Raw genomic sequence first — 21,472 nt, 5'->3', positions numbered from 1 at the left:
TCCACGTCCAGCTCCCACACTACCGGCGCTACCAGGCAGGAGGCTGGGAATATGGGGGTGGGATCCATGGGCCGCTCCTCTGTGTCATATAGTCGGGACTGTGCATCTGCCTTCACGTTCTGGGAACCTGGTCTGTAAGAAAGGGTGAAAACAGGTGAAAAACATGGCCCACTTTACCTGGTGAGGGTTCAGTCTCCTCGCTGCCCAGATGTACTCCAGATTGCGGTGGTCAGTCCAGATGAGAAAATGGTGTTTAGCCCCCTCAAGCCAATGTCTCCATGCCTTCAAAGCCTTGACAACAGCCAACAGCTCCCGGTCTCCCATGTCATAGTTTCACTCTGTCGGGCTGAGCTTCCTCGAGAAGAAGGCACAGGGGCGGAGCTTCGGTGGCGTACCCGAGCGCTGAGAAAGCACGGCTCCTATCCCAGCCTCGGACGCGTCCACCTCCACTATGAATGCCAAAGAGGGATCCGGATGGGCCAGCATGGGAGCCGAGGTAAACAGAGCCCTCAGGTGACCAAAAGCCCTGTCCGCCTCAGCAAACGTACCGGTCCCCCCTTCAGCAGTGAGGTAATGGGAGCCGCTACCTCACCAAAACCCCGGATAAACCTACGGTAGTAATTGGCAAACCCTAGAAACCGCTGCACCTCCTTTACCATCGTGGGAGTCGGCCAATTACGCACAGCTGAAATGCAGTCACTCTCCATCTCAACCCCTGAGGTGGAAATGCGGTACCTTAGGTAGGAGACGCACTGTAGGAATAACAAGCATTTCTCAGCCTTGACATACAGGTCATGCTCCAACAGTCAACCAAGCACCCTGCGCACCAGGAACACATGCTCGGCGCATGTAGAGGAGTATAGCAGAATGTCATAAATATATACCACTACACCCTGCCCTTGCAGGTCCCTGAAAATCTCGTCTACATAGGCTTGGAAGACTGATGGAGCATCGGTTGTCAATACACGGGTGCAGACCTCCCTCCTTCTTCTTCACAAAAAATAAACTCGAGGAGGCGGGTAAAGTACAGGACCGAATGAACCCCTGACGCAGGGATTCGGAGAAATATATTTCCATAGCCGCCGTCTCTGCCTGTGACAGGGGATACGCGTGACTCCTGGGAAGTGCGGCGTCTATCAGGAGATTTTTCGCACAATCCCCCCGACGATGAGGTGGTAATTGAGTCGCCCTCTTTTTGGAGAAAACAAGAGCCAAGTCAGAATATTCGGGGGGAATGCGCACGGTGGAGACCTGGTCTGGACTTTCCACCGTAGTAGCATCAACGGAAACCCCTAAACACCTCCCAGAGCATTCTCACGACCACCCCGTGAGAGCCCTCTATTGCCATGAAGCAGTGGGGTCATGACAAGCTAACCAGGGTAGGCTTAGCACAACGGGAAGCACAGGAGAGTCAATGAGGAAGAGACTGATTCTCTCCTTGTGACCTCCCTAATCAACCCTGACCCTAATGGTCGACTGTCTAAGGCATGAACTGGGAAGGGCATAGCCACTGGAACAATGGGGATCCCTAAACTATGGGTGAATGATCTGTCTATAAAATTCCCAGCTGCGCTTGAATCGACGAGTGCCTTATGCTGGGAATGTGGGGAAAACTCAGGAAAAGTAACATTCAAAAATGTGTGCAACAGAGGGCTCTGGGTGAGAATGGTGCCGGCTCACCTGGGGTGACGCCAGAGTGCCCTGCCTGCTGCCTCGACCCCCAGAGGAACCAACCCGGCACCGACCAGCAGTGTGACCTCTGCGGACACAGATGGTGCACGAGACGGAACCTCCTCCGGTCTCCTTGAGCGCAGCACCTCCCAGCTTGTCTATCCGACAGACCCCGCTCTGGACGTCCGCGGGTAGCCAGCAGGTTAACCTCTTACATCTAGGGGGCAGTAATTTCACGGCTGGATAAAAAACGTACCCGATTTAATCTGATTATTAGTCCTGCCCAGAAACTGGAATATGCATATAATTATTAGCTTTGGAGAGAAATCACTCCAAAGTTTCTGAAACTGTTTGAATGGTGTCTGTGAGTATAACAGAACTCCTATGGCAGGCAAAAACCTGAGATGCTTCTGTTCAGGAAGTACCCTGTCTGAACATTTCTTGCCCTTCTTGATTATCTCTATCGTTTACAAAGGATCTCTGCTCTTACGTGACACTTCTCACGTCAACAATGGAGTCTCACAGCCCGGGAAAAACAGGAATGATGTAATTCAAAGCCCTGGCTGAAGCACACGAGAGCAAAAGCTGAGTGGTCAGTCAATGGACTAAGCCTTAGGCGCGTGACACGCCCCGCCCCCGGCTTTCGGTTTTTTCCTCAGTTTACAGACAGGCAGATTCCCGGTCGGAATATTATCGCTTCTCTACGAGATAAATTGCATAAATATTGGTTTTAAACAGCGGTTGACATGCTTCGAAGTACGGTAATGGAATATTTAGAAATTTTTTGTCATATTTTGCGTCATGCTCGTGGCCGAGATTTAGCGTTGGGATAGTGTCTAGAACGCACGAACAAAACGTCGCTGTTTGGATATAACGATGGATTATTTGGGACCAAACCTACATTTGTTATTGAAGTAGAAGTCCTGGCAGTGTATTCTGATGAAGAACAAGCAAGGTAAGAACATTTTTCTTATAGGAAATGTGATTTTGGTGAAGGCTAAACTTGCAGGGTGTCTAAATAGCTAGCCCTGTAACGCCGGGCTATGTACTTACATTATTGCAAAATGTGCTTCATCCGAAAAGCTATTTTAAAATCGGACATATCGAGTGCATAGAGGAGTTCTGTATCTATAATTCTTAAAATAATTGTTATGCTTTTTGTGAACGTTTATCGTGAGTAATTTAGTAAAATCACCGGAAGTGTTCGGTGGGAATGCTAGTTCTGAACGTCACATGCTAATGTAAAAAGCTGGTTTTTGATATAAATATGAACTTGATTGAACAGACATGCATGTATTGTATAACACAATGTCCTAGGTGTGTCATCTGATGAAGATCATCAAAGGTTAGTGCTGCATTTAGATATGGTTTGGGTTTATGTGACATGATATGCTAGCTTGAAAAATGGCTGTGTGATTATTCCTGGCTGGGTACTCTGCTGACATAATCTAATGTTTTGCTTTCGCTGTAAAGCCTTTTTGAAATCGGACAGTTTGGTTAGATAAAGGAGAGTCTTGTCTTTAAATAGCTGTAAAATAGTCATATGTTTGAAAAGTGTAAGTTTTCGGATTTAGAGGAGTTTGAATTTCGCGCCCCGCCCATCATTGGATATTGGAGCAGACGTTCCGCTAGCGGAACGTGTAGATGTATTATCCAGCCGAATGGATAGGTCCACCAGCTGGTCAAAGGTGAGGGTCGTGTCCCTGCAGGCCAACTCCCGACGGACATCCTCGCGCAAACTGCAGCGATAGTGGTCTATCAGGGCCCTGTTGTTTCATCCTGCGCCGGCAGCCGGGACCCGAAAGTCCATCGCGAACTCCTGGGTGCTCCTCGTCCCCTGCCTCAGATGGAAGAGACGTTCACCTTCGGGCGGGTGGTCGAAGACTGGCCGGAAGTGGCGGGTGAAATCCTTGAAATGGTCCAGCGCCACATCTCCTTCTCCCCACATGGCGTTTGCCACTCCAGGGCTTTCCCCGAGAGGCACGAGATGAGGGCGGATACCTTCTCACAGCCCGAAGGAGCCGGGTGGACGGTTGCCAGGTAGAGATCCAGCTGCGACAGGAAACCCTGGCAGCGTGCAGCCGTCCCATCGTACTCCCGGGGAAGAGGTGAGACAAATCCCACTGGGACCGGGCGCAGGGGGGGCGAGTAGTGGAGACCATGGTTGTGCTGGTGGAGGAGCTGGAGGAACTCCCTTTCTCTCCCAGAGGTCCATGGTTTGGACGATGTGGTCCATGGCAGCGCCGAGATGGTGGAGCATCGCTGCGTGCTCCCGGACGCGCTCCTCGACCCCTATACCAGGGGCACCTGCTCCTGCTGACTCCATCTTGTGGGTGTTAAATTCTGTCAAACGGTGGGTGTAGCTGGTGCATGGAAGTCAGGCGCAGGAGAGCAGAGATGAGTGGACAAAGCACTTTACTGAGGCAATTATTTGAACAGAACGCAACTGCGTCACAAAACAAATGCCCAAAGAACAAGTGAGGCAGCACAAAGTACAACAACTAAGTACAAAGTACCGGCTGCCACAAAGCACAGGTATAAAACACAACCCAGCGCAAACCAGCCGGAAGCGTGCCAACCTGACAATAAACAATTTCACACACAGACATGGGGGGAACGGAGGGTTATATACACAACAAATAATGAGAGTCTCTACTATTATTCAGATATTTCACATTCTTAAAATAAAGTGGTGAGCCTAACTGACCTAAGAAAGATAATTTTTACGAGGATTAAATGTCAGGAATTGTGAAAAACTGAGTTTAAATGTATTTGGCTAAGGTGTATGTAAACTTACAACTTCAACTGTACGTAAGTGTTACTGTTACTGGGAAATGCAAGAAAAATGCCTTCTTGGGGAAAAAGAAAATGCTTGTTTGTGAGAAGGAAATATGTTTAACAAATAGTTCATAAATATAGAGATTTTGAAATCAAATGTTCTTGTAATTCTTCTTCTGAAAGGTCTGACGAGACAAAATAAAGTGTTGGCTGTTTCTACTTGATTCTTTGACTGTCTTGAGTATGTTTAAACTGTGTGGGTCAATCTGACCCATACCACAATGGAATTAATATTTTTTCAGCAAAGGACAAGGGTTAAACGGAAGAAGTTTGGACCCACCAAGTCTCTTCCTAGAGCTGGCCGCCTGGCTAAACTGAGCAATCGGGGAAGAAGGGCCTTGATCAGGGAGGTGACCAAGAACCAGATGGTCAATCTGACAGAGCTCCAGAGTTTTTCTGTGGAGATGGGAGAACCTTCCAGAAGGACAACCATCTCTGCATCACTTCACCAATCAGGCCTTTATGGTAGAGTGACCAAGCGGAAGCCACTCCTCAGTAAAGACACATGACAACCCGTTTAGAGTTTGCCAAAAGGCACCTAAAGGACTCAGACCATGAGAAACAAGATTCTCTGGCAGCATCATGCTGTGGGGATATTTTTCAGCGGCAGGGACTAGGAGATTAGGGCAGGTTTGAGGAAAGATGAACAGAAAAAAGTGCTGAGACATCCATGAGGAAAACCTGCTCCAGGGCACTCAGGACCTCAGACTGGGGTGAAGGTTCACCTTCCAACAGGACAATGACTCTAAACACACAGCCAAGACAACGCAGAAGTGGATTCGGGACAAGTCTCTGAATGTCCTTGAGTGCCCCAGCCAGAGCCCAAACTTGAACCTGATCTAACATCTCTGGAGAGACCTGAAAATAGCTGTGCAGCGACGTTCCCCATCCAACCTGACAGAGCTTGAGAGAATCTGCAGAGAAGAATAGGAAACTCCCCAAATACAGGTGTGCCAAGCTTGTTTCGTAATACTCAAGATGACTCGAGGCTGTAATCGCAGCCAAAGGTGCTTCAACAAAGTACTGAGGAAAGTTTAGATTTTTTTATACATTTGCAAACATTTCTAAAATCTGTTTTTGCTTTGTCATTATGGGGTATTGTGTGTAGATAGATGAGGGGAAAAACATTTTAATCCATTTTAGAATAAGGCTGTACCGTAAGAAAATGTGGATAAAGTCAAGGGGTGTCACGTCCTGGCCAGTATATAAGGTTAATTGTTTTGTAGTTTGGTCAGGGCGTGACAGAGGGTATTTGTTTTATGTGGTTCAGGGTGGTGTGTTTGTTTAAGGGTGTTTGTTTTAGTAATTCCGGGTGTTGGTTTATGTTTAGGTATTTCTATGTGGAGTCTAGTATGTCTGTTTCTATGTCTGGTGAATTGGTGTTGGGACTCTCAGTTGAAGGCAGGTGTTTTCTATCTGCCTTTGATTGAGAGTCTCATAAATGAGGGTGTGTTTGTGTTTGTGTTTTGTGGGTGATTGTTCTGTGTAAAGCACTATGCTTTGACAGACTGTTAGTTGTTCGTTTTCGTATTTTGTTATTTTTGTATGTTCATTTTTGTAGTGAATAAAAATCAAGATGAGCATTCACGAACCTGCTGCGTATTGGTCCACATTTTCCGATGACGATTTCGTTATATCGTCAGAGGACGAAGACAACCGTGACAAGGGGTCTGAATACACTGTATATCTTTTCTTCTGAGTACCATGGCTTTATCAGTTTCGAATATCGTGTACATTCCTTTAAAAACTTGATTTTTTGCACATCTAGCATCATTTCCACACTCCACACCAAACAGAAGCCGGTTATATAGTTTTTTTTAGACCATATCCTTCACTCAATGAAATGTTACAGCCACATAAATTAACACATAAAAACAGGCAACTAAATCCAAATGTATTTCTAACATCGATGTCCCCGCCACATTATGGCGAGGGCTCCTTTTATTTGACCTTAAACGGCTTCCTTTCTGGTGGGTTGTTATCGTAACGCTGTAGAGACAACACCAAAGCCTGACAGAGAAAACAACACCACTTTTATCTCAAATTGCCCAACTGACGTACAGGGGCTTTAAAGCATTCACACTGAGGCTTTCTCTGCAAGGACAGCCATATCAGGAACCATTCATGTCAATGCTGTTGCTAAACCATTTTATCGGGGGAGTTGCTGAAAGCATCACTTGTGTATTTGCTGTGGAAATGTGTAAAATTGCTCAAAAACGGTTTCTACAATTTCCCCTCAAATGTATATATTTGGATACATGAGAATTCATAGAAAATGTTTTCTTAGATTTTCAAGAAATATCCATGTAACTACTTTTTCTACTGTGCACCCAAATGTATTTGAGATTCCTGTATTAAATGTCTTATTCATTATAAAAGTATAGTGCCTGGGAGTAAACATTTACCTGACTCTAAATTATATACATGTCAGACATGTGTCTGTGCAGGTGAGTTGTCTCAACATGTATTCATTTATCCAGTGTGACTCTATCTAAGCCCTGGGCCTTGTCAATACTGGAGGAGATAATATGGTGTTATGGTGGGGAACTCATCTCAGAGGTGAAATGCTGTCGAGGCAACGGTCGATGTCGCTCATCAGTGTGGATTATAAGCATGCGTTCTGTGTTCTGGCACACGTGTAAACACATCATGTGGACATCTTCACCCCTGCTCTCTGCTATCTCTCTCTGATGGCTTACTAGCAGGGAAACCACAGACCAGGCAAAGGGAGGAGGTAAATAACCAAGAGGATGATACTGGAGCAATGGGAGTCTATTAGTCATGATGTGCCTGTTCCACTATGAACATATTGATAATGTTGCATTTCCCAAATACAATTATGCTCTCAAATATATGATTGGCAGAGAGGTTATTGGATTTGTCTCATTTTTACCTGTATGTGTGTTGGTGCGTTCTTGGCAAATAACATGACCCTTGGCACAAACATGGCACCTCTCTGGCTGTTGACAGGCAGATAAACGAATTATGGACACATGATGAACATCGAATCAAATGGCTACCCAGACAAATGTACCTGCACCCACCCCTCCTCTTTTACGCTGCTGCTACTCTCTGTTATTATCTATGCATAGTCACTTTAATAACTCTACCTACATGTACATATTACCTCAATTACCTTGACTAACCGGTGCCCCCGCACATTGACTCTGTACAGGTACCCCTTGTATATAGTTTCTTTAACTACTTGTTACTTTTATTTCTTATTCATATTTTTTAAACGGCATTGTTGGTTAGGGGCTTGTAAGGAAGCATTTCACTGTAAGGTCTACACCTGTTGTATTTGGCGCATGTGACTAATACAATTTGATTTGATTTATCAATTTTCTTAACTGTGCAGTAATTGAGTTGACAGGCCTCTGCTCAGGTGAGTCAGATAGAGCTCTCATAGGCCTTTGGTGGTGAGAGAGAGGGATAGAGGGGTGAAAGAGGGGAGAGAGGAGTGGGAGAGGGAGGATGTGTCACCACAGGAGAGCAATCAATGCTTCCTTTTCCCCCTGGAATGCTCTACAGGAGGAAGAGGAAGGGGATGGTTGCCAGGGTTGGTCTTAACTCTCCTTGGGCATTCCATCAAAATGATAGACAGGGCTAAAGTGGGCATACAATGGAACACACAATCGGATAGACAATGATTGGCTACGTGTCCATCTTGTGGATGTATTCTGTCAGTAGGATGACCCACGCAGAGATTACAGCTGTATATTGTAGCTTATAGCGCTGCAGACCTTGGCAGTGCCGGACAAAACTCCATGTTATTTGACCTGGTCCTCCAGACAAGGTGAACCCTGAATACCATGGCTGGAATAGGAGCTACTGATGACAGCATTATAATAAAGTGCTGAGACAGAGAAAAAAGATGGAAGGTTAATTCCTATTCAACCGAGGCAGAAGACAACACATATTACTAGGGGGTACTCAGAGTGCAGGGGAGACAAATTGGATTCGAGCTCACATCTTTCAATAAGTCACTTGCCTGGTCTTTTCAGGAGCAGTATAAATTGGCTGTGAACGTTGGGAGTGAGAGGACTAAAAGACCCTTCATCAGCCTGTCGAGGAGGAGAACAAGTGCAATGAGCAAAATAAATAAGTAGGGGAGAGTGGGTAAGTTGAGCGAAAGGGTGAGTTGAGCCACCCCTTATTTCTAGGAAACCATACACAATTCATGTAACCAAAGATTTAGGAAGAGGTCATCATTTCATGGAGTCTGTGAAGGAACAAACCACATATAAACAGTGAGTTAGGTCAAAAAACTGATTTTCACAAATGTATTGTGTTATAGGTTTCATGATGAGTGTATCTAAACCAAAGTAAATTATTTTAAGAATGTTTTATACATCATTTGGGGTCTCTATGAGCTATAATAAGAGGTCCTAAACTTAGCAAGAAGGTGCATTGGGATAAGTTGAGCCAATGGCCACCATTCCCCATACAAATGATGATTACATTTTTGTCACTTTTACGCATAATAAGCATATTATTTTTGCAATGTGTCATGCATATGAACTCAATATTGTGCATTTTTTGTGCTACAGAGCAGGCATCATCATGCCCCGTGTATACAAACGTAAAACAAACAGGGCCCCCCTTGAGGTTCTTGATAGAGCAGACAAAGGAAGTGAGAGAAGGGAAGAAGTCCATTCGAACAGCAGCAAGGGATTAAAAAATAGACTGAATGACACTGAAGAGGTACATTGACAAAAAATAAAATGAACATATAACTGTGTGAAAGAGAGGCTATGAAAGAGTAGCAGAGGCACACAAGGTCTTATCTGATGACATGGAGTCTGAGCTTGCTAAATGTATCAAGAATCTCGCATGACCAATTTCAATTGCAGAGAACTTGCCTACAAATTGGTGCATCGAAACAACATTCCTGTCCCAGACAACTGGTCAAGAAATGGAAGGTTAAGTGATATTGAACAGAGAGATCTGTATCTGAATGTAGGCATACATTTAAGATATACAATATACCACAACCCCATTCCATGAATTAAACTTTGACCTACAGTACCAGCTCGATCACCCACCATCACAGGACACCATCCCCCACTTACCCCAAGGTGCTTCAACTTACCCTGTCCCTATGCTCAACCTACCCTATACCCAGGGTAAGTTGTGCCAAGATAACTTTTTTTGGACAAGATTTTTTTCAAAACGTTTATGTTTACATTATTATTTCCTGGGATACACTACTTCCTGAAATATATGCAGATATCTTTGTTAGAAATAATACTATATTCCCCTTGACTTAGTGATGCTGAATGAAAATATTTGCTCAACTTACCCCACTCTCCCTTAAATACCATTAGATCTCTCCAGGGGACTTGATTTCCATTCTATACTTCAATCATACTCAAAGCAATGTTTCAAGCTATGTGAATGCTTTGTTCAAATTCATATTAAAATAAAATAAGTGCAACCAACATTATAACTTACATGGGTGGAACATACCAAGTGCAAAGCATCAAGGCTACACGTCATTCCATTTCAGAAATGCTTAAGAGGAGAGGGTACTGTATGTGTGTCCCTGAGCAATGCTTTTCATCATCATTTTAAAATGAACTCCACAAGCAGAGCCTTTGCAATGTTAGTTCTACCCATTGGACCTTTGGAAGGGGACCCACAGATGGGTGTTTGACCCCTCTCTCTCTGAGCCCTTGCGTTGGTTGGGTAAATGTTGAAGGGAGAGACTGTGAATAGCTTACGTGAAGGCTGACACACAATAGCAGCTACCGTTATTGCTTGCTCCACCTAAAGTATGCTATGAATAAGTAATTCAGACACCTCAGAGGCGTATGCCCCTTTCCCTTGGGTGACCACCTTTTTGTACGACCTCTCATTCATTTCCACAATGAACCTTGACCAGCTGTTTCCTGCTGAACTTGTGTGTTTGCTCCCAAGCTAAGAGACAATAATGAAAAGTGAAGGAATACCCATTTGGCAGTGTGTACATGACTATTAGCTTTGGGAGGCAGTCATTGCTTCCACTACCTAGTCCTTAGCCACCTGCTGCTGCTTTCATTACATCTAACACAAGTGTTATGGCAACCCTCTCAATAAGGCACACACTCTCCTAATCAAGAGTTCCCAGCTCCAACATGACTCATGGCATTGTGGTCCCTCTAGTGCTGAGCGATTAACGGAAATATTTTTCAGTTTTAAACAGCTAATTGACCGACATCGGTTCAATTATTTGAATTCCACTTCGGTTATATTTTTTCCGTGTGCTCAATGTGGACGTTGCACTGCTGTTTCTCTAGAGATAAATCAGATCGTGCCCAAACTGTGCGATGTAGTAGGGAGTTGTAGTTTCCAACAGACCAATGATCTACATAGTTTAGTGCAGAAAACGTTATAATTAACTACAATGAACTTAATCCATTGCGTGCGGCTACTTGTCCAGTCTGTGGTTCTTTTACGCCTGTTACATAAGAGACAGAAGAATGCGCCATCAAGAGGGGATACATAGAGAACATTTTCTTTGTTAGGTATTGGTATTCAGGAGTCATAAAAGTACTGTATGACTTATTAACTTTGAAGAACTACTAAAATAGTGATTTTGTCAGACAGCATAGGCATCAGCTCTACAGAAATGAGATGATGACTTGGAATTAAATGATAAAGTCATAAATAAAACAAAAGTAATACACACAACAACTGAAATATGTATAAAAGTAAAGTAATGTGAATGACTGATGGTTAATAAGTGGTAAGCAGTCATAGGCAGTCACCACCATCATGGGACTTGTATTAATTGTTTTATTCTGTGTTGATTCAGCATTCAACCCGCATAATGCATAGTGCCTTTTTAAAATATTTGTTATAATTGAAAGTGAAATCGAAAATCTTAATAATTTAAAAAAATTATCGGACCGAAACGGAATCGACTACAAAAGGCACTAATCGCTCAGCAGTAGGTCCTTCCCATGCCTCCTCATCCCATTTCCTTCAGTAGAGATGTGATCCATTGGGGCCAATTGAGGCCCGCTGATTCCCCAATGCTCCAGAGCAGTGGCTGATGGTCTATTATAAAGACAGGCTCCCCAAGGAGACCGTGGGACATTACACAGCAACTCAGAGTGGGGCCAAGGCTGAGGTCTTCTCTCCCAGGGGGTAATAGTGATAGCACACACAGTAGTGGAGTCATTAATAGGGGGGAGCACACATCATGCTGGCCGCTGCCCCAGCCCCACACATCTGTTATCTGTATAACCCATGTGCTGCAACATATTATCAGAGAAGACAGGTTAACAGGTGGCCATGCGGCAGTCATTGCACAGTCTTCAATATTTATCGGTTTCCAGTGGACAGCCTGAATCCGCAGGAAGGCTGGGCATTTGCATCTAGAAGGACCCATGAGCACCAACATGTGAAATTCATAGAAGCATGTAAACTATTTTTGAGGAATTTAAGGCAATATATACTATATTCAACCATGTTCCATCGGAAAAAATAGGAATAAGTAAAAGTTTTGATTTAAGGTCAAATAGATGGAAACGGGGTCTTAGACAACATCTACCAGAAAAAGACCCCTGCCAACTAATATATAAAAGACCCCTGCCAACTAATATATATACATATTTGTTTTTGAGAAATTATTCTGTAAGTTTAAGAAACATTGCCTTGTGCCTTGTAATTCCGTTACCAAAATCCACATATCTTTAAGATATTTTCTAAATTCTGTCCCTCATGAGGAGGGAGGATAATGAAAGTTCACAGAAGTAACAAGTAAAGGTAGACCTACAAATTAGTTATGTTTTTTTTACTGATATCAAGTTTGTTTATGTGTGTTATTGAAACTCGTAATTACCGGGAAATCTGTAACTTAATTACTGCAAATGAGTTGGCCGCAATGGGAAATCATAGTAGTCACAAACCACAGTCGGGTCACCTGCTACTGTCCTTCCTTCCACTGGCACACTGTCATAACAGTTTTTTCTCTCTTTCTGTGAAATCAGTCTGGACAACCCCTTCCTCTCATTTTCCCTGTCTCTCTCCTGACACTCTCCCTCTCTTCTCTCTCTCTCCGGTTAATGTCACCTCTCCCGGCTCTTACTGACACCTACCATGACACCTACCACCTACCCTCTTTCCATTTACTGTAACAAGCATCCTCACCCACTGATCACCGACTGACACAGAACGTCCATGGACATTGAAAAGTAGTTGACATTTGGTCATTTGGCTCTGGCCGGACCAACTCTGAACCAATCATAGACGTCTATGTTTCACAAGTTTGGACAGGACAGTACAGTACAGTGAAGTAAAGACAAGTACAGTAATACAGTACTGTAGATTTAAGTACAGTACAGTACAGTACATACAGTACAGTACAGTACAGTATTATGTACTGTATTGTATTCTACTGTTCTGAACAGATCTACTTTACCTTATTGTACTGTGCTGTGCTCTATGCTTTACTGTGCTGTACTGTGATGTCAAAACTTGTGAAACATCAATCTCTATGATTTTTTTTCAAATTTGGTTTGGTCCGGATCAACCAAATCTGTTCTTGTTTGAGGTCGGAGCTCATTACAATAATAGCCAGTGTGTAGAATAATACCCAAATATGCAAAGGAAGGATATTGTATACCTTTGTGTACCTATTCAGGATACATCACCACAAAGAGAATGATATTCATATCCATAATTATACATTTTTGTGCAGTACAGATCAGGGACTGTAATTCCGTTACTGGATGTAAATCCACTTCACTTACTGTAGTTCAATGACCAAAATAACGTTTTTCAAACTCAAGGTGTCATGTAATAGCTGACACCGCATTATTTTAGCAAAAATCTTTGAATCTTAATTCGGAGCAGACATTTATATTTTTGGGAAACTTGGTTGCATAAAAAACTGAGGGAGATTTTCCTGTAATTCTATTACCAAACTTTGTACATTCACCGTTCTTCCAGTAAATCTGTTTTTGTGAAATGTTCTCTGTAAATTGTTCAAAATATATCAATGCAACATGTAAAGTGTTGGTCCCATGTTTCATGAGCTGAAATAAAATATCCCAGAAATGTTTCATATGCACAAAAACGTATTTCTTTAAAATGTTGTGTAGAAATGTCTTTACATCCCTGTAAGTGAATATTTATCCTTTTCCAAGATAATCCATCCACCTGAAAGGTGTGGCAAATCAACAAGCTGATTACAGCATGATCATTACACAGGTGCACCCTGTGCTGGGGACAATAAAAGGCCACTCTAAAATGTGCAGTTTTGTCACACAACACAATGTCACAGATGTCTCAGGTTTTAATTAAAGGACATGTGCAATTGGCATGCTGACTGCAGGAATGTCCACAAGAGAGGTTGTCAGATAATTGAAAGTTAATTTCTTTACCAAAAGCCACCTCCAACATACGTTTAGAGAATTTGCAAGTACGTCCAAACTGCCTCACAACCTCAAACCACGTGTAACCACGCCAGCCAAGGACCTTCACATCTGGCATCTTCACCAGCGGGATCGTCTGGGACCAGCCACCCGGACAGCTGATGTAAATGTAAGTTGCACAACCGAATAATTTCTGCACAAACTGAAACCAACTCAGGGCAATTCATCTGCGTACTCGTCGTCCTCACCAGCGTCTTGACCTGACTGCAGATCGGCGTCGTAACTGACTTCAGTAGACAAATTCTCACCTTTGATGGCCGCTGGCACACTGGAGAAGTGTGCGGCATTATGTGGGCGAGTGGTTTGCTGATGTCAGCGTTGTGAACAGAGTGCCCCATGGTGGCTGTGGGGTTATGGTATGGGCATGCATAAGCTATGGACAACGAACACAATCGCATTCTATCGATGGAAATTTTAATGCACAGTGATACCGTGACGAGATCCTGAGGCCCATTGTAGTGCCATTCAGCAGCCGCTATCAACTCATGTTTCAGCATGATAATGCACAGCCCCATGTTGCAAGGAGCTGAAATTGTACCTATTCCACAGTTTACAATCAACAGCCTGATCTACTCTATGCAAGGACATGTGTTGTGCTGCATGAGGCAATTGGTGGTTACACCAGATACTGACTGGTTTTCTAATCCACACCCCTACCTTTTTTTAGGTATCTGTGACCAACAGATGCATACTGTATCTATATTCCCATTCATGTGAAATCCATAGATTAGGGCCTAATTCATTTATATCAATTTAGTGATTTCCTTATATGAATTGTAACCCAGTAAAATCTTTGAAATTGTTCCATGTTGCGTTTATATTTTGGTTTAGTGTAGTTGTATGAATTGTAACATTTGGAAATATTTTTTTTGTTTTTGGCATACATTTTAATGTGACAAATGTCAAATGGTAATTCTGTTACCATTGAATTGCCCAGCTTAATCTTTCTAAATGTTTCCGTTTCAGTAAGGCTATTGACCAGCCCTGTCCCCCATCAGATCTGATTTCTGAACACCTGGGTGAAATCTATTCTTTTTCGACTCAAATAAAGATGTAAGGTCAAAATCTGTCGTTCTGCCCCTGAGCAAGGCAGTTAACCCACTGTTCCCGGGTGCCGAAGACATGGATGTCTATTAAGGCAGCCCAATGCACCTCTCTGATTCAGATGGGTTGGATTAAATGCGGAAGACACATTTCAGTTGAAGGCATTCAGTTGTACAACTGACTAGGTATCCCCTTTTCTCCTTTCCCCTTTACTGTACTAGGAATCTACTAGAGACAGAATACAGAACATTTCACCATGATTCTCATCTTTCTTTTTTTGTGTACAGTAGTCCGACTCTACAATCTCTCAGCCTACCTCAGTCCATCTGTCAGCCTGTCAGTTTATCCACCTTTTATTATGGACATTATGGACAAGCGATCATTGGCCAGCTATCACACTGTACTTCATCATAATCACACTCAGCATTTTTTCACATGTACATCCAAATCAAATCAAAGTTCTTTATAAAGCCCTTTTTACATCAGCAGATCTCACAAAGTGCTTATACATAAATACATTCTAAAACCCAAGTAATGCAATGCAGAAGCATGATGGCTAGGAAAAACTCCCTAGAAAGGCAGGAACCTAGTAAGAAACCTAGAGAGGAACCATGCTCTGAGGTGTGGCCAGTCCTCTTCTAGCGGTGCCCCATGTAAATTATAAGAGTACATGGCCATTAAGGCCAAGATGTTCAACCATTCATAGATGATCCGCAGGGTCAAATAATAATCACAGTGGTTGTAGTAGGCGAGACAGATCAGCACCTCAGCAGTAAATTTCAGTTGGTTTTTCATATCCGATCATTCAGGGGTCGAGACAACAGGTGTGGTAGAGAGGGAGAGAGAGAGGGGGAGGGAGCGAGATAAAAAGAGGGACGGTCAAAAACAGCAGGTTTGGGACGAGAGAGAGAGAGAGAGAGAGAGAGAGATTGGAGGGCGCATACTTAAGTTCACACAGAACACCAGCTAGACAGGATAATTTCACCAGATAGGACATACTGACCCTAGTCCCCCGGCACATGGACTATTGTAGCATAGATACTGAAGGCTGAGACGGGGGGGGTCGGGGGACACTGTAGACGTGCCCCCCCGGACAAGGCCAACCAGGCAGGATATAACCCAACACAACTAGAGGGATATCAACACAGCACCAACTTACTACCCGTAGACATGGCTGAGTATAGCCCATGAAAGATCTCCTCCACCGCACGAGCGCATGAGGCACAAAACCGGACGGGAAGATCACGTCAGTGACTCAACCCACGCATGTCGAGTATAGCGAAAAAGCCTGGCAAGACGTGTCGCACCCCTCCTAGGGATGGCATGGAAGATCACTAGTAAGCCTGTGATTCAGCCCCTGTAGCAGGGTCAGAGGCAGAGAATCCCAGTAGAGAGAGGGGTGCCAGCCAGGCAGAGATAGCAAGGGCTGTTTGTCACTTGTGAGGGAAATTTCTGTTAAACCTTACTAATGCTTGTGTACTAAGATATCCTTCTTTAAACCTAGACATTGGGCTTGAGATTGTTAAATAAACTAACTCATATAACATAGAAAAAAGAGTGCGCGAATTAATATAGGCCTGTTCTAACTATTCTGTTCTGTTCTGTGGATAATGAACCCATGATGTCCAGGCACACAGCCAAGAATATGACAGAAACTGACTGGTTCCTCTTGATCCTAGACAGAGTAAAGGTTATATCCTGTACACCAGTAACAGAGCTATTGTTCTGTTTTGGAGCCTTTTTCTGGGGAAAGATTATCGTGGAGAAATCAGAATTAGCTAGGGGGTGGCAGATAGCCTAGTGGTTAGAGCATTGGGACCGTAACCGTAAAGGTTGCTAGATCGAATCCCTGAGCTGACAAGGTGAACAGCTGTCGTTCTGCCCCTGGACAAAGCAGTTAACCCACTGTTCCTAGGCTGTCATTGTAAGTAGGAATTTGTTCTTCACTAACTTGCCTGGTTAAATAAATTTTTTTAACACTGATCATTTATATGTCTTATCTGCAGAATATACTTATATAATTGAACTGTTGAAACTCTTGTTATTAGAATGTCTCATTTCTAGTGTTTACAGCTGCACTTCCTCAGTTACCTTCGGTCCAGAGAGGGGAGAAGGGGAGAAGTCAGGACCCAAGGTCAGGCACAGGATGTGTGGGGAACCATTGTACCTCATATCTGAAGTTGGACCTATCCTGAGATATTATACAACCCAAAGGTCGAGATCGAGTCTGCGTCTCTCACATGGATAGGCAGACCATTCGAGAAAAATTGAGCTCTATAGGAGAAAGCCCTGCCTCTAGCTGTTTGCTTAGAAATTCTAGGAACAATATGGAGGCCTGCGTCTTGTGACCGTAGCTTACATGTAGGTACTGTATATACGTCAGAACCAAATCGGAGAGATAGGTAGGAGCAACCTTGAAATCAGCCCTAGCCTTAACAGGAAGCCAGTATAGAGAGGCTAGCACTGGTGTAATTTGTTCAAATTTGCTGGTTCTAGTCAATATTCTAGCAGCCATATTTAGCACTAACTGAAGGTTATTTAGTGCTTTATCTGGGTAGCAGGAGAGTAGAGCATTGCAGTACTAGAAGTGACAAAAGCATGGATTATCTCTTCTGCCCAAAACAATGACAAACACGTTCAGACTTTTGCAATGATACGAAGATTTAAAAATGTATTTTCATATGTTCTTCAACAAAGAAATTAGGGTCCAGAGTAACGCCGAGGTCCTTCACAGTTTTATTTGAGACGATTGTACAACCATCAAGAAAAATTGTCAGATCAAACAGCATATTTTTACCTTTATTTAGCTAGGCAAGTCAGTTAAGAACAAATTCTTATTTTCAATGACAGCCTAGGAACAGTGGGTTAACTGCCTTGTTCAGGGGCAGCAGGGCAGATCTGTACCTTGTCAGCTCAGGGATTTGATCTTGCAACCTTTCGGTTACTAGTCCAACGCTCTAACCACTAGTCTACGCTGCCACCCCAGCACCCCAGATCTCTTTGTTTCTTGGGACCTATAACTAAACTAACATAACTAACTGTTTTGTCCGACATTAAAAGTAAAATATTTACCGCCAACCACTTCCTCATGTCTGAAACACAGGCTTCCAGGTTAGGCAATTTTGGGACTACATCATGTTTAATCGAAATGTACAGCTAGCTGTGTGTCGTCCACATAGCAGTGAAAGTTGACGTTGTGTTTCCGAATGACATCCGTTTGTATTCTTGACAGGCAATTTTTCTCTGTGAATAGGTATTGGAGAACATTTTATTTGTCAAATGCGCTGAATACAACAATACGGTGAAATGGTTACTTACAAGCCCTTAACCAAAAATGCTTTAAGAAGTTTTTAGAAAAAATAAGTGTTAAGTAAAAAAGAGATAAGTAAAAAATTGAAAATAAAAGTAACAAACAATTAAACACTAGCAGTAAAATAACAATAGCGAGGCTATATACGGGGGTACCGGTACAGAGTCAATGTGCGGGGACACCGGTTAGTCGAGGTAATTGAGGTAATATGTACATGTAGGTAGAGTTAAAGTGACTATGCGTAGATAATAAACAGAGGGTAGCAGCAGCGTAAAAGAGGCGTCTGGGTAGCCCTTTGATTAGCTATTCAGGAGTCTTATGGCTTGGGGCTAGAAGCTGTTAAGAAGGCTTTTGGACCTAGACTTGGCGCTCCGGTACCACTTGCCATGCGGTAGCATAGAGAACAGTCTATGACTAGGGTGGCTGGAGTCTTTGACGGGCCGTAATGCATACGGCCCAGTGATGTACTGGGCCGTATGCATTACCCTCTATAGTGCCTTGTGGTCGGAGGCCGAGCAGTTCCCATATCAGGCAGTGATGCAACCAGTGAGGATGCTCTTGATGGTGCAGCTGTAGAACCTTTTGAGGATCTGAGGACACATGCCAAATATTTTCAGTCTCCTGAGGGGGAATAGGTTTTGTTGTGCCCTCTTCACCACTGTCTTAGTGTGTTTGGACCATGATAGTTTGTTGGTGAGGTGGACACCAAGGAACTTGAAGCTCACAACCTGCTCCACTACAGCCCCGTCGATGAGAATGGGGGCATGCTCAGTCCTCCTTTTCCTGTAGTCAACAATAATCTCCTTTGTCTTGATCATGTTGAAGGAGAGGTTGTTATCCTGGCACCACATGGTCAGGTCTCTGACCTCCTCCCTATAGGCTGTCTCATCGTTGTCGGTGATCAGGCCTACCACTGCTGTGCCATCGGCAAACTTGATGATGGTATTGAAGTCGTGCCTGGCCATTCAGTCATGAGTGAACAGGGAGTACAGGAGGGGATTGAGCATGCACCCCTGAGGGGCCCCTGTGTTGAGGATCAGCGTGTCAGATGTGTTGTTACCTACCCTTACCACCTGGGGGTGGCCCATCAAGAAGACCAGGATCCAGATGCAGAAGGGGGTGTTTATTCCCAGGGTCCTTAGCATAGTGATTAGCTTTGAGGGCACTATGGTGTTGAACGCTGAGCTGTAGTCAATGAATAGCATTCTCACATAGGTGTTCTTTTTATCCAGGTGGGAAGGGCAGTGTTGAGTACAATAAAGACTGCATCATCTGGGGATCTGTTGGGGTGCAAATTGGAGTGGGTCTTGCCTTTCTGGGATAATGGTGTTGATGTGAGCCATGACCAGCCTTTCAAAGCACTTCATGGCCACAGACGTGAGTGCAACGGGTCGGTAGTCATTTAGGCAGGTTACCTTAGTGTTCTTGGGCACAGGGACTATGGTGCTCTGTCTGAAACATGATGGTATTACCGACTCAGTCAGGGACCGGTTAAAAATGTCAATGAAGACACTGGTCAGCGCATGCTCAGAGTACACGTCCTGATAATCTGTCTGGCTCTGCGGCCTTGTGAATGTTGACCTGTTTAAAGGTCTTACTCACATCGGCTACGGAGAGCGTGATCACACAGTCTTACGAAACAGCTGATGCTCTCATGCACGTTTCAGTGTTACTTGCTTCGAAGAGAGCATAGAAGTAATTTAGCTAATCTGGTAGGCTTCTGTCACTGGGCAGCTCGTGGCTGTGCTTCCCTTTGTAGTTTGTAATGGTTTGCAAGCCCTGCCACATCTGACGAGCGTTGGAACCGGTGTAGTACGATTCAATCTTAGTCCTGTATTGACACTTTTCCTGTTTGAAGGTCCATCGGAGGAAATAGTGGGATTTTTTTATATGCTTCCGGGTTAGAGTCCCTCTCCTTGAAAGCGACAGCTCAACCCTTTAGCTCAGTGCGGATGTTGCCTGTAATCCTTGGCTTCTTGTTGGGTTAGGCGGCCGGTAGCCTAGTGGTTAGAGCGTTGGACTTGTAACTGAAAGGTTGCAAGATTGAATCCCTGAGCTGACAAGGCAAAAAAGGCTGTTGTTCTGCCCCTGAACAAGGCACTGTTCCTAGGCTGTCATGGAAAATAAGAATTTGTTCTTAACTGACTTTCCTAGTTAAATAATGATAAAATATGTATGTATGTTCACTGTGGGGATGATGCCATTGATGCAATTATTGATTAAGTCAGTGACTGATGTGGTGTACTCCTCAATGCCATTGGAAGAATCCTGGAATCCCAGTCCTGTAGCTCTGCTTCATCTGACCACTTTTTTATTGATCGAGTCACTGGTGCTTCCTGCTTTAGTTTTTGCTTGTAAGCAGGAATCAGGAGGATAGAATTATGGTCAGATTTGCCAAATGGAGGGTGAGGGAGAGCTTTGTATGCGTCTCTGTGTGTGGAGTAAAGGTGGTCTAGAGTTTTTTCCCCTCTGGTTGCACATTTAACATGCTGGTAGAAATAGGTAAACCGGATTCAAATTTAAGACACAGCGGCAGAAACATTATGGCAAAAATATATATAAATATATAAATATAAATAACGACAAAAAACACTCACAATAGCACAATTGGTTAGGGGATTGCAAAAGGGCAGCCATCTCCTCCGGCACCATTACACAAGTGGGATGTCCCCCTTTACATGTTTTAATTGTGTTTATTGTGTTTGCTTGACGCACGTCTTGTTTTTTTCCTACTGACACTGGCAGTTGTTGATGAATCATCGTAACAAATCATGTTTGTATATAGACTTTGGTTGGTACACAATAGGATGTGGTGCTTACAGAGGTGGCATATTTCCTAGTAAAACACAGTATGTTGGTTATTAAAATGTATTCTCTTTGAAGTACTAATTACCCTGAGCTTTTATCTGCGTTCATCTCTGACGCCACATTGTCTGCCTTTCAGTCCCAACAACTTTATGTGTTTAGTTTTTTGGGGCATATTTTTTCATGATAAAGTTCTTATGCTCAAGGGTACGGTGGTGTGTGCCACCAAAAATAAAAACAACTTCATCTTAATGAGATCTTAATATCAAGCAGGGCTACATTAGTAATGTAAAAGCTTCTGCTTGTAAAAGTCTTACTTCTTGAATTCAACTGTACATACTGTTCCAAATGGCATTGAAGTGTCTTATTGTTTTCTAGTTTC

The sequence above is a fragment of the Salmo trutta genome, chromosome 7 (assembly GCF_901001165.1).
Source record: "Salmo trutta chromosome 7, fSalTru1.1, whole genome shotgun sequence".
NCBI lineage: Eukaryota > Metazoa > Chordata > Actinopteri > Salmoniformes > Salmonidae > Salmo > Salmo trutta.
This window is presented reverse-complemented; position numbering follows the sequence as displayed.